The sequence below is a fragment of the Cherax quadricarinatus genome, chromosome 57 (genome assembly GCF_038502225.1).
Source record: "Cherax quadricarinatus isolate ZL_2023a chromosome 57, ASM3850222v1, whole genome shotgun sequence".
Classification (NCBI taxonomy): Eukaryota; Metazoa; Arthropoda; class Malacostraca; order Decapoda; family Parastacidae; genus Cherax; species Cherax quadricarinatus.
This window is the reverse complement of record NC_091348.1, coordinates 7,166,216-7,174,338: the sequence shown is the minus strand read 5'-3', so window position 1 is coordinate 7,174,338 and position 8,123 is coordinate 7,166,216.

Below are 8,123 nucleotides of genomic sequence, written 5' to 3'. Positions count from 1 at the left end.
GTCACGCCATTAGCAGACTGAGGATAGAACTTTTTACTCCTACTGCTGAGTGACGTAGACTGAGGACAGGATCTCTCGCTCCTCTGTTGAGTGGCCCAGACTGAGGATAGTACTCATTCCTACTGCTGAGACCCAGAGTGAGGATAGAACCTCTCCTACTCCTACTGCTGAGTGACCCAAACTGAAGGTAGGACCTCTCACTCCTACTGTTGAGCGACCCAGACTGAGGATAGAACCCTCTCACTACTACTGCTGAGTGATCCAAACTGAGGGTAGAACCTCTGAGTCCTACTTCTGAGTGACCCAGACAAGCACTGTGTGAAGGCGGGTTGTGATAAGGAGATAGCAAGTAGTGTCGTCACATAACTGGGGTTCCAGCTTGCACCATCCTTCCCTCACTGTGTTTTTTTCTCCTTTGCATTTCCATTTGATTCACTGTGTAATCGCGAGCATTACCTCGCAAGCGCTTGGTCCTCTCACTGACCTGTTTCAGACTCACTTTCACTGAATTCTCATTGACTTACAATTTGACCAGCGCATCGTCTTGCATCTCGCTGCACAGGATTGTGGAACATAAGAAAGAAGGAGCACTGCAGCAGGCCTACTGGGCCAAGCTCGTCAAATTCAAGTCACATCCACTTAAAAACGAAGGAAGGAGCACTGCAACAGACCTACTGGTTCAAGCCATGTGGATATCTTCTTTATGTGTGTGTAATTCTTCCTGTTGTCGGTATTGTATACCACAAGAGTGTTGGTTCAGACGACATCTCCACACTTTAACTATTCCTGGCCCGTCCTTGGGTATGACCTAGTTCTGCTGGGGAATCCCGTCTACCAGTGACAATGCCTTCGTCTGCTACACGTCCCTTACCTGATGCCAGTATATAAGCGTCAGTCTTCATGCCTGTGCTTCAGATTCTTCAAGACTACGGTGCTCTTCACCAAGACTGAGGGACTAATTACCTCGTCTTTTGTGTATGGTTCTACAGCCTTCCCATCAAGCACTTGAATTTGTATTGATAAAGCCACTGGATGGCAAAATGTCTACAAATAAAGATACCCAGATGTTGCATATGTGTCTAATTCTTTAATCCAGAGGTTATTTGAAAGTGCTGAAACTAGAGACTATAGAAGACGAAGTAATCAATTCCGTCTACCTAGATACAAGTGTTCACCACCATAGTCTTGATTACTCTGAATCCCAGGCAGGGAGATGGTCGCTGATACCAGGTGTTGCACTATGTCTTATTAAGTTCATGCTATTGTAAACCATTACTTTACCAAGTGTGAACTGATACTTGATAAGACTGCAACCCAGTTATGAACAAACTTTTTAGTAGTAGTATTATACTTGACTTTTATTGAGACTATCTCTTAATTGTGTTGTGTAGATTATCTCCGCGAAGTAATTCTAATATATAAATAATAATTAATATTTATTTATAAATATTATGATTGAGAGACAAGTACAACACATGGGTAACTATTTTCGAAAAGTTTCACTGCTACAACGGGCCCTCACTAGTCGAATACAGGAAAATACAACACTGGTGACAAATATATGTAATTCTGACGTGACGAGTCCGTCGTCTTTAGTAAGTGGTCAGTCCTTCGTGCGGCAAGACCTCGGATACCCGAAAAGTGAAGTGAAACACCTGTAGCTGACGACACAGGTGTGTTCCTCTAGTGAAGTAGGTCATATCGAACAGCTGTTTAATAAAAGAGTTGTGGAAGATTTTCCCGTGGTGTTGTTGTGTCACACAAGACACAATGGTGTTGTTGTGTCACACAAGACACCATGGTGTTTATGTGTCACAAGACACCATGGTGTTGTTGTGTCACACAAGACACCATGGTGTTGTTGTGTCACAAGACACAATGGTGTTGTTGTGTCACAAGACACAATGGTGTTGTTGTGTCACAAGACACAATGGTGTTGTTGTGTCACAAGACACCATGATGTTGTTGTGTCACACAAGACACCATGGTGTTGTTGTGTCACAAGACACCATGGTGTTGTTGTGTCACAAGACACCATGGTGTTGTTGTGTCACAAGACACCATGGTGTTGTTGTGTCACAAGACACCATGGTGTTGTGTCACAAGACACCATGGTGTTGTTGTGTCACAAGACACCATGGTGTTGTTGTGTCACAAGACACCATGGTGTTGTTGTGTCACAAGACACAATGGTGTTGTTGTGTCACAAGACACAATGGTGTTGTTGTGTCACAAGACACAATGGTGTTGTTGTGTCACAAGACACCATGATGTTGTGTCACACAAGACACCATGGTGTTGTTGTGTCACAAGACACCATGGTGTTGTTGTGTCACAAGACACCATGGTGTTGTTGTGTCACAAGACACCATGGTGTTGTTGTGCCACAAGACACCATGGTGTTGTGTCACAAGACACCATGGTGTTGTTGTGTCACAAGACACCATGGTGTTGTTGTGTCATACAAGACACCATGGTGTTGTTGTGTCACACAAGACACCATGGTGTTGTTGTGTCACACAAGACACCATGGTGTTGTGTCACACAAGACACCATGGTGTTGTTGTGTCATACAAGACACCATGGTGTTGTGTCACACAAGACACCATGGTGTTGTGTCATACAAGACACCATGGTGTTGTGTCACACAAGACACCATGGTGTTGTTGTGTCACACAAGACACTATGGTGTTGTTGTGTCACACAAGACACCATGGTGTTACTGTGTCACACAAGACACCATGGTGTTACCGTGTCACACAGGTATCATATTAGTGACGGTGTTGTATACCATCAATAATACGATATCAGTACTTCCTTGTGCTGAACGTATTGGTCTGATTGCCCTGTCTGACCTGACTCACTTTGCTTCTCTTAAATTTACACCTTACTGATCCCAGAAGTATACGAACTCCCCAATACCCCTGCCACCTCCCTCCCCCTGTCTTTGTGACTCACGTAATCGTAATGACACGAATGCAGACAAATTACACAACAAGTGGGGTTTGAACCCATGGTGGACGATCTTAAACTTCACAGGCCAGTGCGTTAACCACTAGTCCATGCCGGCCTAGGAAGATTCATCAAACTAGGTATATTTCTATACACAGTAGAAATGTTAGCATGGGCCACCACTATGACCACAAAATTCAGGTTTTTATATACAAATCCCACACCAGCATGGCAGTGACGTGCTCTAGCTCAAGTCCTTTCAAAACCGTCATGACTCATGAAATCGTAATAACGTGTTTGCAAACAAATCACAGAACGGGTAGGAATCGAACGATTGGCAGGAGAGTCCTAACTCTCACGATGGCGGATTTACGGGACTTTAGCTACAGCGCACCACAGCCATGCTGGTATAGGACTCGTTTATAAAAACTTGTATTTGTGGTCACAGTGGTGACCTATACTTACATTCCTATAGTGTATAGAAATATACCTAGTTGGATGAATCTTGTTAGGCTGGCGTGGTCCAGTGGTTAACACACTGGCTTGTGAGGTTTAAGACTCGTCTGCCATAAGTTCGATGACCATCCGTTTTGTGGTCTCTCTCTCCACCCGCCCCAGGGTTGAACCCGTGTCTTACAATAATAATGAAGAAACAGAAAGAAGAAATAAGTAGAATAAAAACAGAGAAACAAGAGAAAGATCATGTCTGGCCCGCCGGTTTCACTGAATCCCTTCATAAATGTTACCTTGCTCACACTCCAACAACATGTCAAGTCCTGAAAACCATTTGTCTCTATTCACTCCTACCTAACACTCTCACGCATGCTTGCTGGAAGTCCAAGCCTCTCGCGCACAAAACCTCCTTTATCCCCTCCCTCCAACCTTTCTTAGGCCGACCTTTACCCCGCCTTCTCTCCACTACAGATTTATACACTACAGATTTATGGCTTTATACATTCTATTTTGTTCCATCCTCTCTACATGTCTGAACCACCTCAATAGCCCCTCCTCAGCCCTCTGGATAATAGTTTTGGCAATCCTGTACCTCCTCCTAATTTCCAAACTACGACTTTTCTGCATTATATTCACACCACATTGTGCCCACAAACACGACATCTCAACTGCCTCCAGCCTTCTCCTTGTTGCAACATTTATCACCATGCGTCTCACCCATATAAGTGTTGATATAACTATACTCTTATACATTCCCCTCTTTGCTTTCATGGACAAAGTTCTTTATCTCCACAGACTCCTCATTGCACCACTCTCACTTTTCCCCTCATCAATTCTATGATTCACTTCGTCTTTCATAGACCCAACTGCTGACATGTCCACTATATATATATATATATATATATATATATATATATATATATATATATATATAGACCTGAGTTATTATTATAGATTTTTTGGGTGAAGAAAATGGAAGCGGAAAGAAAACAGGACGCGGGCTTTTGACATTTGGTTATTATCGAGAGGAAAATATGACCGCGCCGCCGGTACAGCCATGTTTTTGTGGACATCAGACAAATGAAGAACGACTCTGGCTCAGTTTCCTCTGTAAATATGTAAAGGTTTTGTGTGTGTGTGTGTGTGTGTGTGTGTGTGTGTGTGTGTGTGTGTGTGTGTGTGTGTGTGTGTGTGTGTGTACTCACCTATTTGTACTCACCTATTTGTGGTTGCAGGGGTCGAGTCCTAGCTCCTGGCCCCGCCTCTTCACCGGTTGCTACTAGACCCTCTTTCTCTCCGCTTTCATGAGCTTTATCAAACCTCGTCTTAAAACTGTGTATGGTTCCTGCCTCCACTACGTCATTTTCTAGGCTATTCCACTGCCTTACAACTCTATGACTGAAGAAATACTTCCTACTATCTCTCTGACTCATTTGTGTCTTCAACTTCCAATTGTGGCCTCTTGTTTCTGTGTCCCCTCCCTGGAACATCCTGTCCTTGTCCACCTTGTCTATTCCACGCAGTATTTTATATGTCGTTATCATGTCTCCCCTGACCCTCCTGTCCTCCAGTGTCGTCAGGCCGATTTCCCTTAATCTTTCTTCATAGGACATTCCCCTTAGCGCTCCGGAACTAACCTTGTTGCAAACCTTTGTACTTTCTCTAGTTTCTTGACGTGCTTTATCAAGTGCGGGTTCCAAACAGGTGCTGCATACTCCAGTATGGGCCTGACATACACGGTGTACAGTGTCTTGAATGATTCCTTACTAAGGTGTCGGAATGCTGTTCTCAGGTTTGCCAGGCGCCCATATGCTGCAGCAGTTATCTGATTGATGTGTGCTTCCGGAGACATGCTCGGTGTTATACTCACCCCAAGATCTTTCTCCTTGAGTGAGGTTTGCAGTCTTTGGCCACCTAGCCTATACTCTGTCTGTGGTCTCCTGTGCCCTTCCCCTATCTTCATGACTTTGCATTTGGCAGGATTAAATTCGAGAAGCCATTTGCTGGACCAGGTGTCCAGTCTGTCCAGGTCTCTTTGAAGTCCTGCCTGGTCCTCATCAGATTTAATTCTCCTCATTAACTTCACATCATCTGCAAACAGGGACACTTCTGTGTGTGTGTGTGTGTGTGTGTGTGTGTGTGTGTGTGTGTGTGTGTGTGTGTGTGTGTGTGTGTGTGTGCGTGCGTGCGTGTGTGTGTGTGTGTGTGTGTGTACTCACCTAATTCACCTAATTGTGGTTGCAGAGTTCGAGACTCAGCTCCTGACTCCGCCTCTTCACTGATCGCTACTAGGTCCTCTCTCTCTCTGCTTTCTGAGCTTTGTCATACCTCGTCTTAAAGCTATGTATGGTTCTTGCCTCCACTACATCACTTGCTAGGCTGTTCCACTTCCTGACGACTCTGTGACTGAAGAAGTACTTAATATCCCTGTGACTCGTCCGAGTCTTGAGCTTCCAATTGTGACCCCTTGTTTCTGTGTCCCCTCTCTGGAACATCCTGTCTTTTTCCACCTTGTATATTCCACGCATTATTTCGTATGTTGTTATCATGTCTCCTCTGACCCTCCTGTCCTCCAGTGTCGTCAGTCCGATTTCCCTCGACCTTCGTAGGACATTCCCCTGCGCTCCGGAACTAGCCTTGTTGCAAACCTTTGTACTGTCTCTAATTTCTTGACGTGCTTGACCAGGTGTGGGTTCCAAACTGATGCTGCATACTCCAGTATGGGCCTCATGTACACAGTCTACAGAGTCTTGAATGATTCCTTACTGCGGTATCGGAACGCTATTCTCAGGTTTGCCAGGCGCCCATATGCTGCAGCAGTTATCTGGTTGATGTGTGCCTCCTGAGACGTGTTCGGTGTTATGGTCACCCCAAGATCTTTCTCCTTGAGTGAGCTTTGCAGCCTTTGTCCACCTAGCCTATACTCTGTCTGCGGTCTTCTTTGCCCTTCCCCAATCTTCATGACTTTGCATTTGGCAGGGTTGAAGTCGAGAAGCTAGTTGCTGGACCACGTGTCCAGCCTGTCCAGGTCTCTTTGTAGTCCTGCCTGATCTTCATCCGATTTAATCCTTTTCATCAGCTTCACATCATCTTCAAACAAGGATACTTCAGAGTCTATCCCTTCCATCATGTCATTCACATATATCAAAAATAGCACTGGTCCTAGGACTGACCCCTGTGGGAACCCGCTCGTCACAGGAGCCCACTGTGATATCTCATCACGTAACATGACTCGTTGTTGCCCCCTGTCAGGTATTCTCTGATCCATTGCAGTGCCTTTCCTGTTATACATGCCTGATCCTCCAGCTTCTGCACTAATCTCCTGTGAGAAACTGTGTCGAAGGCTTTCCTGCAGTCCAGGGAAATGCAATCAACCCACCCCTCTCTCTCGTGTCTTTCTTCTGTTACATTGTCATAAAACTCCAGAAGGTTTGTGACACAGGATTTGCCTTCCATGGATCCGCGCTGGTTGTTGTTTATAATCTTGTTTCGTTCTAGGTGCTCCACCACTCTCCTCCTGATAATCTTCTCCATGACTTTGCATACTATACACGTCAGAGACACTGGTCTGTAAGTTAGTGCCTCGTTTCTGTCTTCTTAAAAATGGGAACTACATTTGCCGTCAGGTAGTTGCCCAGTTTCAAGGGATGTATTGAAGATTGTGGTTAGTGGGACGCACAGCATCTCTGCTCCTTCTATAAGGACCCACAGGGAGATGTTGTCCGGACCCCTCGCCTTTGAGGTATCGAGGTCGCTTAGCAGCTTCTGAACCTCTTCCTCTGTTGTTTGTATGTCATCCAGCACCTGTTGGTATATTCTCTGTTGGTGTTCCCCTCTGTGCTGTCTTCTCAGAGCCATTCATGTCTCCACTGTAAATACTTCCTTAAATCTCATGTTGAGCTCTTTGCATACCTCGTGATCGTTTCTTGTGAGTTCCCCACCTAATTTCCTCGGCCTGATCATCTGGTCTTTGACTGTTGTCTTCCTTCTCATGTGGCTGTACAGCAGTTTCGGATCAGACTTGACTTTCGATGCTATGTTATTTTCATACTGTCGCTGGGCCTCCCTCCTTACCTGTGCATACTTGGTCCTGGTTCTTCGACTAATCTCCTTATTTTCCTGTGGTCTTTGCCTTCTGTACTTTTTCCATTCTCTATTGCACTTTGTTTTTGCCTCCTTACACCATCAGGTAAACCAGGGGCTCGTTCTGGTCTTCCCATTATTTCTGTTGCCCTTGGGAACAAACCTTTCCTCTATCTCCTTGCATTTTGTTGTTACGTATTCCATCGTTTCATTTACCGACTTTTCTACCAGTTCTCTGTCCCACCGAACTTCTTGCAGGAAGTTCCTCAAACCTATGTAGTCCCCCCATTTATAGTCTGGCTTTTCTCATTCAACTCCTGTTAACCTCTCCACTTGTAACTCTATTATGTATTCAAAGCACAGAACCACGTAGTCACTAGCTCCTAGGGACTTCTCATATGTGATGTCCTCAATGTCTGAACTGCTCAGGGTGAACACAAGGTCCAGTCTTGCTGGTTCATCCTTCCCTCTTTCTCTCTGGTAGCATCCTTAACATGTTGATGCATGAGGTTTTCCAGTACCACATCCATCATCTTGGTTCTCCATGTTTCGGACCCCTGTGTGGCTCCAGGTTTTCCCAGTAGATCTCCCTGTGATTGAAATCGTCCATAACTAGTAACTTTGCTCTGCTGGAG